The sequence below is a fragment of the Mastigoproctus giganteus genome, chromosome 13 (genome assembly GCF_048544385.1).
Source record: "Mastigoproctus giganteus isolate SK-2022 chromosome 13, ASM4854438v1, whole genome shotgun sequence".
Lineage (NCBI taxonomy): Eukaryota > Metazoa > Arthropoda > Arachnida > Uropygi > Thelyphonidae > Mastigoproctus > Mastigoproctus giganteus.
In genome coordinates, this window is record NC_143587.1 from 34,894,782 (window position 1) to 34,906,723 (window position 11,942).

The following is an 11,942-nucleotide window of genomic DNA, read 5'->3' on the forward strand; positions in this document are numbered from 1 at the left end:
GGGTTGATCAGTCAGGTCTGAATATGAAGTTTCTTTCAACGAATCGTCAACGCTTGCCGTTTCTTTACAAATAATGGCGTTGATACTCCTTAACTTCACGCTCCTAGAAACACGGAGAAAATAAAATGTTACGTCATCGCGAAGGGGGCAAGGGATGACTGAGATGGTCACGCTTTTGATAAAGGAATGGACAAAGGAGCACGCGATACAAATGACCCGACGCATCGCTGAACACGACTTTTGACAACCGGTAGTGGAAGACGTCGTCTTTTTCAGTCGTTGTCTGTGAAACTGTATATCGTGTAAAGTGATACCACCAACCCCGGCCTAGGTTTGCATCACTGAAGTTTTCTTTCTCCTTTCTTGAGTCCACTTCTCCTCAACTTATCTTTGAGTGTCCAATTGGGCAAAAAATGTTAAAGTATGTTAGACTCCTAATTACTGTCACTCACTTATTATTATTTGCAGAACTGGCAACTATTTGTCCCCATTCCTTCTGTCTTTCAGCCTATTTATACCTCTCCCTGTTCTTTGTCGCCCTGTCTGGGTCTGGCTTCTGTAATCTCTCTCTGTTTCTGTTTGTCTCTCTCCCTGTTTCTGTCTATCTGTTTCTCAGTCTCTGTCTGTCTTGTGTTTTCTCTCTCTGTATCTCTGCATCTTCTTCTCTGTTTTTCTTATTCAGTCTATTTTTCTCTGTTTGTTTTCCCTTGTGTCTTTATTTCTTCGCTCTCTCTCTGTTTTTATTTATCTTTCGTTGTCTAATTTGTCTGTTTTTCTGTTTCTTCCGTCTCTTAGTTGTGCCTAAATTTGTAAATTTGTTTCCTTTTAAATTGGCTACTGAAATTTGTAAATATTTCTTATTTATGGCTGTTATTTATGAAAGTGGACCTTGTGAAATCCATTGATTACAAAAACTGATTTATATTTTTTCATGCCGACCGGTCTAGCCAGGTGGGTAAAGGTCGCGGGTTCGAATCCTGGCTTGGATCAGAGTAAAATGCAAAAACTTTGGGAGGTGCATTATGGCCATAGAAGCTGATGCACTAACAAGAAAAATATATGTATTTTATTCATATATAATGTAAACTTGTTTGTTTTTATAGAAAGTAAATAATTAATTGTATTACGGATCGCTGTCCTGGCTGAATGGCCGTGTAAGGGGTCCAGACCATATTTATTAGGTCAATAAACTAATAATAATAATTAATCTCTCCCAGAAAGGCCTCAATTAGGGGCTAAAGGGCTATAGCCATTTCTCCTTATGATCAAAATGATGAGGATTTTAATTTTACTGCTAAATGATGATTAATTTTCTTTTCAATTTGGTTTAATTATGTTTATTTCCGATTTGGAAATATGTACATAATAGAATCGAAAGTTTCGTAGTATTTTCTTATCGCTTCTTCAGTGAAAGCTATCTTTGCAATATCACCGTCACAAATGGTCACTTAGGTCACAATAACTTTTTCATCTTAATTGTTCTGTGGTCTTGGTGAGTTTTCTGAGATTTTTTCATGCCCATAGGTTGAATAATGTTATGTCCATAGGATGATCTTAGATACTCCTTGAGCGGTATGGTGCGTAGGTAAACTGTGTTGTTTGAAGATAATAAAGCACTCAAACAACAAGTTCTTGTTTGCAAACAACAAGTTGAGTGCTTTATAATCTTCAAATATTAGCTTTGCAATATCAAACGATAATATTGAAAAGACAGCTGCCACTGAAGAAATGGTAAGAAAATACTACAAAACGTGTGACTCCCTTATGTATATATTTCGAAATCGGAAATAACATAATTTAAGTTTTATTTTTAATGAATTCAATGCAGAAATAATGAGGCCAATTAAGAAATAGAGAGATTAAGAAAGTAATTTTATTAACTGCACATAAAAAAATATAAACATGTTGACGGTCCAACGATATAATCCGATATCACGGATTATATCGTTTGTCACTAAGCTCTAATGTTGTTCTTCTTTTCTTCTTTGTATGAAGTTTATTAACTTTAGGAGCCATAGTGTGGGGTTTTTAATTTAAAATAAATGTTAAACAGTGGTATAATCGGTGATATCAGTACAGAATTCACTTTGAAAATGGTGAACGGAAAACAAATACAGTAATCACGTGACTTGCCGTTTTCTTTTATGGAGCTAAATATCTATAATTACATATTTAGCCTGTTCATATGCTTTGGTTTAACGTGTCTAAATGAGGCCCTGGCTAGTTGGTCTTGTTGTTGGGTTTTAGGCGCATCAGCAACTTAAATCAGACACCCGAGATCTCTTAGACACTATCCACATTTACACTAGGCAAATCTCGCTCCAATCGTTTAGCGTCTCAGTTCTTTATTAAGAGGGTTGTAAAATTGTTCAATGACACGAGTTTGGACATCTTTCATCAAACAGAAAACTTATAAAAAGATGCTCACTCCAAATTCTGGAAATCTCTATTAGCTATTTTCATGACTTTAATTATTATATAATTTTGTTCTCATAAAGTATCATTTTCCTTTACTTCAACTTATTGCTTACTGCTTCGCAATAAGCAAATCACTGTATTTGGTAAGTATTACAACTACCAATAGCACCCTAATGTTCTGTTATTAAAATGTATTGTTGTGTATACTGTACACACTTTCTGTTTGTAAATACACTTCCTTTTGTAATACTGTATCTGTATTTTTTTATTATTCTGCCTTTTAGGAACTGTATTCTGTTTCTGGAAGTTTATAAATAAAATATATTGGGCCATTGCGTATTATGCCTGTACAGGTGTGTGCTCAACGAACGATTTGAATGTTGTATGGGCTGAAACCCGAAATAACTCATGGGGAAACTCTATTTCCTCCACCTCAGATCTACTAGCTATTGATCTTATTGAAGAAGCCTTTGGAAATTCCGCCAGTCTACGACGAGACTAGAAAACACAGACCGCTAAAACGACTGACAAGAGAAGGAACCACTGTACCGTCTCGGAGAATCCCCGGTCCCACGAAGCTAATGCCTGGTAAAATCAAGGATAAGAACTCTTGGCATACTGACTAAATTTCTGTTTTCTGTTACAGTTAATTAACTGATTCATTTCTCTCTCTCTTATTAATTAAAAATCATTTGTAACTATTCCACAAGCATGTAGAATATTATGAACATACTATGAAAATGTCGATTTAAATCTGATATTTAACCTAATAAAAGAGAATCAAAATGCTTTTTGATTCGTTTCTGTCTTAACTGAATTCTGAATTGATCGCATTCTCAAAGGTAATCATCCATAAAATTCCAAATTTCTTTCGATAACTATTAACTTTTTTAAGTGATTTCGAATGCAATTACCGTGTCGAATTGAGTTTGCAACCATCTATCTCACAGAAACAGGATTTTTTACAGGTCAAAGAACGAAATCTTTCAAGACCTGATACGGTTAATTAACATTCAACTAATTTCTGATAAACTTAATGATAACTTTAAATGTGCAAGTACCGTCTCACACGAACTCTCACTATTTAACTTTATTTTGGTTAAATCTTTCTCTTTTCTTATCTTTGTTTTGAAAGAAAAAAATCTAGCTGGTGTGAATGAGGTTCCAAGTGCATGAAGCGATGCTTTTCATGATGAACCACCATTGGTGTCACTTGCCATTTGTAGAGAATGGTACGGTTTGAAATCTTTGGTTACTTTTCACTCGATCCCTTCCTATAAAAAATATACTATGTACCCAACATAATTATTAATAAAATTCATTTTATAAACATATGTTATTTATTATATAATAGATATGTATATTTATTATATTTACTATATAATAGTTATTTATTATATAATAAACATACGCGCTCATACACACAATTATAACACCTTAGTATTTTATACCATGAAACCATAAAAAATAAAACAAATATGGAATAAATAATTTAAATAATGAAATATATAATTATAAATAAATGAAATATATAATTATAAATAAATAAATGAAAAAAAAAAAAAAAATAATGAAAAAGTATGCATAAAATATAAAGATTTAACTAATTTTTATAAATTCTCGTTATTTATATTTAGTCTAGCAACTTCTCTAATCGATATTACATTTTTTTAAAGCAAATCGATTTACTACATTGTTTTGTGTATAAAAGAATTTATATATATTTACCAAGTACTTATCCTGCATTTGTCAATTGATAATGGCGCCCTCTTTCATTTACATCCCTTACAATTAATATCGTAACAAAAATTCCAAGTTTTAACTTTTTAACTTTTATTTTAAATTTAATTTAATATTACTATTTTTACATAGTCCACATTGATATAATTACAATTAATATATGAATAATTATAATTAAGAATATGATTATTCAGATATGCCAGTTACAAAATCTGTCGGTAGTCTAAAATTAACAAAAGCTCTATGTGTATTATTACCTTTACAGTATTTTTATAAAATGCGTTTATTTTTAAACGCATTGATTATTTGGTTACACATATTTATCATTTTCCTATTAGATTATCAAAATAATTATATTTATTTTCCTTTTCCCAAATGTATTTATAAAAAAATATTGACTAATATTCGTCGTATTTTGTCTTAAGGAAAAAAATATAATTTCATTATTATTATTTATAAATATTTTCTGATTACAACTGTAGATGTCGTTCCGTTACCTTGAAATGTATAATAAATTCAAGTCGTTTGGCAAACACTGTTTATCAATTCAATGTTTAGGAAGACGTGACGTCATGTTCTGGTGGTTATCTTATAAAAGAACAAACTGTAAGTGTAATTTCCTTTAACTATAAGGAAGTTTCAGTAGAGTTTTCTTTTTTCTTTCTTTCTTTTTTGTTTTTGTTTTTAATACTAACAATGCGATTAGATTGATTACTTGGTTTGGTCCACCACACCGTATGCCCCTATTACTAAAAATAACCTAGAAATATGTCTGGCAGCAAAGAAGGCGGTATATCAGTAAAAATAGGATTAAACATCACACTGCGAAACGAATAACTAACGAAGCAAGAAAACCAGGAAGGTACAAAATTAACTGAACGCCAAAGTATTGAAACTTTTGCACGAGTAACCATCCCTGGGACTCCACCCATTTCATTAAGCCTTTTCATGATCTTCGTATTATAAGGTCACCAAGGTGACACTGACCTTAGTATTGTGCGGCGAGTAGGAATTTATGGTTTGCTAAACTGCGTTCCTTGCCTTTTTATAAAAAGAATTTTATATTTTTTTATAATAAAGTAAATGCAAAATGCTATATATTTTTAAAAATTCAAGTGTCGTCTGCAGGGCCTAACATGTAAGCTATATCATGTATGAGGCCCTCCTTTCTTACCTGTGACAATATTAAAAAAAGGGTTTTTTAAGATAAAACGAGGCCCCTATAATGCGAGGCCCTAAGCCGTAGCTTTTTTAGCTTATGTGTAAATCTGACCATGGTCGTCAGTATTGAGGGAAGGAGGAGGGGGGACGTCGCAAAAAATGAACTGTTATGTTTCTTGCAAATGGGTGTATAGAATAGATAATAATTTAGGAATAAAAGATGCCCTGTGCTATAAATACTAAATATAACATATTTATTATAAAGTATATGATAAAAATAAATGTATTATATAAATACAGTATACATTAAATGTTTAACGTGGGTACGATGTATAACCTGTTCGAAACTATTATGGCGTAACCGTTGTTATTTTAGTCACGTGATTAATGTCTTCTGCTCTGGAAATTTGATTTGTAAAATATAAAAGGGACGGCGCTGATGCATTTTTTGTAATGATCTTTATAATAAAAAAATTTGAATTGTAAGTTTATTTTTGAAACTTATTTTATCTTTCTAAATATTAAATTGTAATAGTTACTAATCCAAAAATTATTCGGACATCCCAAATTACAAGTAGCTATAAAACGAGCTAGCTTGACTTCTAACCACAGCTTGTCACGTGATAGTCTGTTAGAAGTTAAAATTGATCAAATCAAATGATAATGAGCGACGTCATTGCAAACAGATTTGTCAAAGTTTTTAGCAAAATTTGTTAAACTTTCGACAAATTGGACAATGAACATAATCTTTCATTTTTAGGGCTTCAATGGCGTTAAATCCTCTAGTGAAAAAATATATATCGTTACACGCCATCTTGAAGTATTATTTTTACAACCCGGAAAAATTATTGATATGTTATTTTTAAATGAACGGCTCCAAAAAAAAAAAAAAAACATTTAAATATTATTTAAGAATAAATAGGCTTCAACTAAGGATTCTCAAACCCACAGTTTGAGAACTTCTGTTTTAGCCTATTTATTTAGTTCTTTAAAACGCTTGAGCGAAAAACGCTAAGCACAGCTTCTTTTGATATGCATCTTCTAAAAATGTGCACCTGTTATATGAACCATTTTTACTTCTGCAATATTTGATAATCATTTTGAATAATTATTCAAATAATGTGTTTATTCTTGATTTATTGGAATCTTTTGACCTTGGTTTAGTTCTGTAATTGCCTGCGTTTTGGATGCATGGGATAGCCTGCGTCTATTCCATGCATCCAAGCTCGCCAGATGTTGTTAAAAGAGGATAATGGCAATAAAGAAACAAAAGTTGCGTTAATTCTAGTGAGCTTATCAAGTAACAAATACAGTACAACATAATATTATCTGTGTCGGTTAGCCCAGATTTCAAAGAGTAGCATTTTTTACCTCGAAGGTTGTGATTTCATAATCATATTAACACGAAGATTATGATTTCATAATCTATCCCGTGTTGATTAACAAAGCCCGCTTCATTTTATTTGCTCTTTGTTTACAGTTGTATGTGTAATTTTGGACATAAATGTTTTAGACGGCGCGCCAAGGTGGACCAGCGTTCAGTGATTCATTTTAGCTGTTGAAGGGCATTACTCATGCCCTTCAGCAGTTACAAAAAAAAAAAAAAAAAAAAAAATGGAAGCATACTCAGCCTTAAATAGCAAAAAAAAATTTCTAACGTTTCTACAGAAAAAGTTGGTAGGTCTGTAAAGTATATTATGTGGAATATTAAAATATGACACTTTTCCATCTGACAAAATGTCAAATGAAAATTATGTTTATAGGAACGGAAAAGTAAAAAAAAAACAGAATTATACTACGAATAGCCAATATTGTAAATCATGCTTATAAGATCGAAGGAACTGTAGCTAACTCTGAAATTCTTTTATAAAGTCGTAATTAGCTCCGTGAGTACGAATGTCGTCTTTGAACACTGTTGGAAAGAATCTGAGGTCGAACCCTAGTCTAGACGGGAGGTGCTTTTATGGTCCTTTCTTTGGTCCGTCTCAGGCACAGTTAGATTTTTTTAGCCCAGAAACTGGGATTTTCATACGGAAAAACAAGCAATCATCATCATCAGCCATTTTCAATCCACTGCAGGATGAAGGCCTCTCCAGCAACTTTCCAGTTCCTTCTGTTTCGTGTAATGGCCATCCATTTACTACCCACAAACTCATGAATTCCATCTGTCCATCTCCGTTGGTGTCTTCCAGGTTTTCTCTAACTCCTCTTGGTTACCATTCTGTTATTTTCTTAGTCCATCTGTCATCATGTCTTCGAGCTATGTGTCCTGCCCAAGACCATTTTAGTTCTTTAGTTTTGGTAAGAATGTCCTTTACTTGAGTTTGCTGCCTAGTCCATGTGTTTCTCTTCTTATCTAACAGCCTGATTCCCAATATAATCCGTTCTATTCTTCGCTGTGTAGTTCTCAGCTTCACTTCCATAAGTCATGGTTCGGAGTATACATTGGTTCATTATTTTACGTTTCAGACAAATTGGGATATTGCTCCTCAGTATGTGACTATATTTCCTGAATGCTATCCATCCAAAATTTTCTCTTGACTTCCAGCCATTTATCATTACTTTTGTTTTAGCCATATTCATCTTTAGTCCAAAAGAAAACCGATAATTAAATACACAATTTGCAGATACAATATACCGACGCCTCACAGCTTTATTTGCCTTGGTACGAAACAAACAATATAACAGTAGCAATTATTTATAAAAATTTCACTGCTCTTCTCTCTCTCCAACGAAAGCAAAGTTGATTCCTTCGGTTGGCAAGGTGACGGCATCTGATTTTTGGGATGGTGATGGAGTGTTGCTAGTGGACTGTGGATTATCTTCAGATGGGCCAGACAATCACGGGCATATTACCCCGACATTGTGAGGCGTTTGCGTGAAAACATAAAGACAAATGACGAGGAAAACTTAACAGAGGAGTCTTGTTCGCCAGGAAGATGCGCCTGCTCACAAGTCTGTCATTACCATGGCTGCACTGCATGAGTGAAGCTTTGAAATCTTGGACCATTCTCCATATTCCCAGTAGCACCACCAAGCTTTCACCTGTTTCCTAATTTGAAAAAAAACCTGGATGGTATCCACTTTCCCACCGACAATGACGTCATTGCTGCAACGTATGCATTTCTGGAGGCCTAGAAGAAAACTTTCTTCGCAGCTGGAATCAACGCATTGCAGCATTGGTGGCGAAAGTGTATTGACTCCAAAAGGAGTCAATACACTTTCGCCACCAATTGTTAAAAGTAACAGTAGATTCTTCAAATTAGCCCTTCACACTCAGTCCACGAGCTTTTCAAACGTCCTTCGTATTGTATTTGTAATAATTATCACCAATACCTCTCTTTATAAACTTTTGAGCAAGGCAAGAGGTGCTGTGATTTGAAATATATTTTCCTTTTTTTTTTTTTTTTTTACGCTAATCTGTGACTCCAGGTCTTCAGAGATAAAAAAAAAAAAAAAAAATCTCTTATTTACCAACTCTAATAACATCACCAATCTTCAAATTTGTCCTAACTAGTAATGGTAAAACATGCTTTAACATATTCCAGTAAGACCGAAGGAGAGATGCAGATAAAGTTGGATAAAAAGAGTTATCAGAAACACCATCTGATTATTTTAAGATGATTCAATGCTCATTAGCACATCAAATAAGCAGCTTGGGTTTTTAATTTTATATAATGATTGGTCAAAACGATAAAATTTTGAAAGAATTTATGGGTTGAATCCTTGGATAACGATAAGTATCGTCAGATAATTCTGTTTATGAATTTTATGAAATCGAATATGGCTGAAGAGAAGATCTTTAGACTTTTTCTGTGTATTTTGCAACCTTTCTTACCTTATTTTATTCTTAAAATACAAAATAGCAAAATGGCTGTCAGAAAATTATCGTGGCTTGATTCTGACCAAATGACAATTTCGTGTTCACACCGCTGGACAGAGTTAAGTGTGTTTCATCCATTCAAGGAATGTTGATGGGCCACTCCTCATCCACTTCCAACCTGGGAAGCAGTGTCAAGAACGTGTCGATAGATCGCATAAAGGACGACCTTGTTCTGGTGCAAGGTCGTGCTTTGTGCAGTCTGTCGCACGCGGGAGTCTCCGACGCGCACGTATCAGCTCAGACTTACCAGATGAATCTCACAGTTTTGTGTGTACAGCAGTAGTACTTTAGAAGCCAGTATGAGTCGTGTATTGGAACATACAGGCATTCAACATTTGATGGCGGTTGGATGCCATATCAGTGACCTTCGTCTGTGCGCAACTGCAACTAGTCTGAAGCTCAAAATCCCGTGTGGTGGATGTTATTCAAAGATGGAAGAATGCAGGTGATACCTCAACGAAAAAACGTCTGAACGGCCCCACAAACCCACAGAACGTGTTCGATGAACCATAAGAGGGTAATTCGTGGCTCACTCATCGTCTGCAGTAAACATCATTGAGGAGGTCGAAGGGAGATGGAAACACTCGTCAGCACGTTAGAGAGCTACATGGCTTTGGGTTCATTGGTGGAGCAAATGCACATAACCCCAATATTTTCACCAAAGCGAAATGGCGTTTGGACTAGTGGTGTTCCCGATTCACGGACTGGAACAATGAAATGGCAGAAAGTACGAGGTGTGATACACTGGCGTAACGAATCTCGCTACCCAATATTTCTCATATGTTTGGGTGTAGAGAATGCCCGAGGACACTTCCTGTCGGAGGTATTGTCTCGTCCATGAAGTGCTGGAAGCCATCTGATGGTATGAGGCTGTTTTCAGCTAGTTTAGACTTGGTCCATTGGTGGTAGTACAAAAAATTATGAAGTTCATGACTTACTTGGAGTTTCGGACAATTATGCAATACCTAATCTGGCAGTTCTACAGAAATTCCCTAACGTTTCTCTGTAACTTCTTATGTTACAGGGGTTACAGATATTTTCTGTAACTTCTTATCTTACAGAACCCAAATTTGCTGTTGGCCGTGGAGCCAATAGCAAATTTCGGTCATCCACTAATAGTCAACATTATAATTGACCAGATGGGAGCAGACTTGTAAGGAGCTGCCGAGCCAAAGCTTACTACTCTGGCCATGCGTAGAGATGCGTAATAATCTCATCCCGATTTCATTTGGTGGAGAAGAGTAGAAAACAGAGGATTAAGGTATGAAGGAACCAGGTTTGGATTAAGGTTAAGATACGAGGGGCTTTATTAAGGCTAATGCCTTTTTTTTTTTTTTTTTTAATCTTAATTCTTAATGTACAGAGTATCTATAATTAAACTTCTTCACTCTGAAGGCATGTTGACAGAAAAGGCATTTAGAATAGACTATTGTCTATTCGAAATTTCAAGGAGTTGAAATTTAGAATAGACAATAGTCGGATCACGCAATATAGAAAATAAACAAAAAAGTACTTATAAAGTTCCACTAAGAGAAATGGCGCTGTATAGAAAAATTATGCAAATTATATAACAGACAGAAATTCATCTCGAGACTCGTATAAGGATCGTTATTTGATAACGGGCGAATTCAGATCGTTGTGGGTGTTTTTGCGAAAATATAAAATACCACCAAGATAACACAGTTCTTTTAAAGGCATACTTAAAAACTAACAGTTTTTCTTGTGAGTAAAACTTCGTCATCATTTCATTAAAAATAGCTTTATTATAGAAAGAAAGGCAAAAAAAGTTGGTTGATCTCGAACTCTATGAAATTTATGCAATTTGAAATCCCAAAAGACGAAATAAAAGCGACACCACTGAGTGGCCCTCGTGGGTAGCACAGTTGGTGGATCCACCGTACTCCCCGCACAGGTTGGAAAAGATCTGAATTCGAGTCCCGTGCATGATGTTAGGAATTTTTATGGGCCTTTTTCACAACGTGTCTGAGTTAGTCGATCTCAGGCGAGAGTAGCATGGTTTTTTCTCCCGGGTTTTTCTTCCAGCAAACAGAAAATCGACCTCGGAACACGCAATTTACAGACAATATACACGGAGCAATATGGCCTTAGTTGCCGGTGCTCCTAATATCCTACAACAACCACTGAGTCGAGAGTTTGAATAGATAAGTTCGGGGTCGTGATAATGCAGCTACCTAAAGCACTTTGGGCAATCTCACTATAAGGTGCTTTTTGCAAACTGAGGCGCAACATGTAAAAGAGTTGAAAACCTTGCGGAAGGCCCCGAATTTGTAGTTATGCCTCTGTACATACCTAATGTCTTGTATTAATTGCTGTAAGTTACTAGCCGTTTACAACTTCCTACACAGAGATCAGTGGGCCATTAAGTTCACTTTCCCACAGTGCAAAAGTAAAGCCTTTTCAATGAACAGGATTGTCACCAATGTCCAATTTATCAAGGAAATTTATGTAAAAAAATATCTATTCTCGTTGAAAGCCATTCAATGACCTAAATGTTAACTTATATGCATCGGGAATGATTCGAACTTAAAATTTCATTTAACATTTTGCTTCCTCGAAACTGTAAAAATAACAGACTCGGATATTTTGCATATTTCTTAATTTACAGTAAGTTTATTTAACTGCTATGCAATTTTGGTGGGTTGAATGCTGAACTTTCTACACTTTCGGTTACTGATATAATTTTGAACAAATATGTGGTGCCATCTAGTGCCGTGAAGAA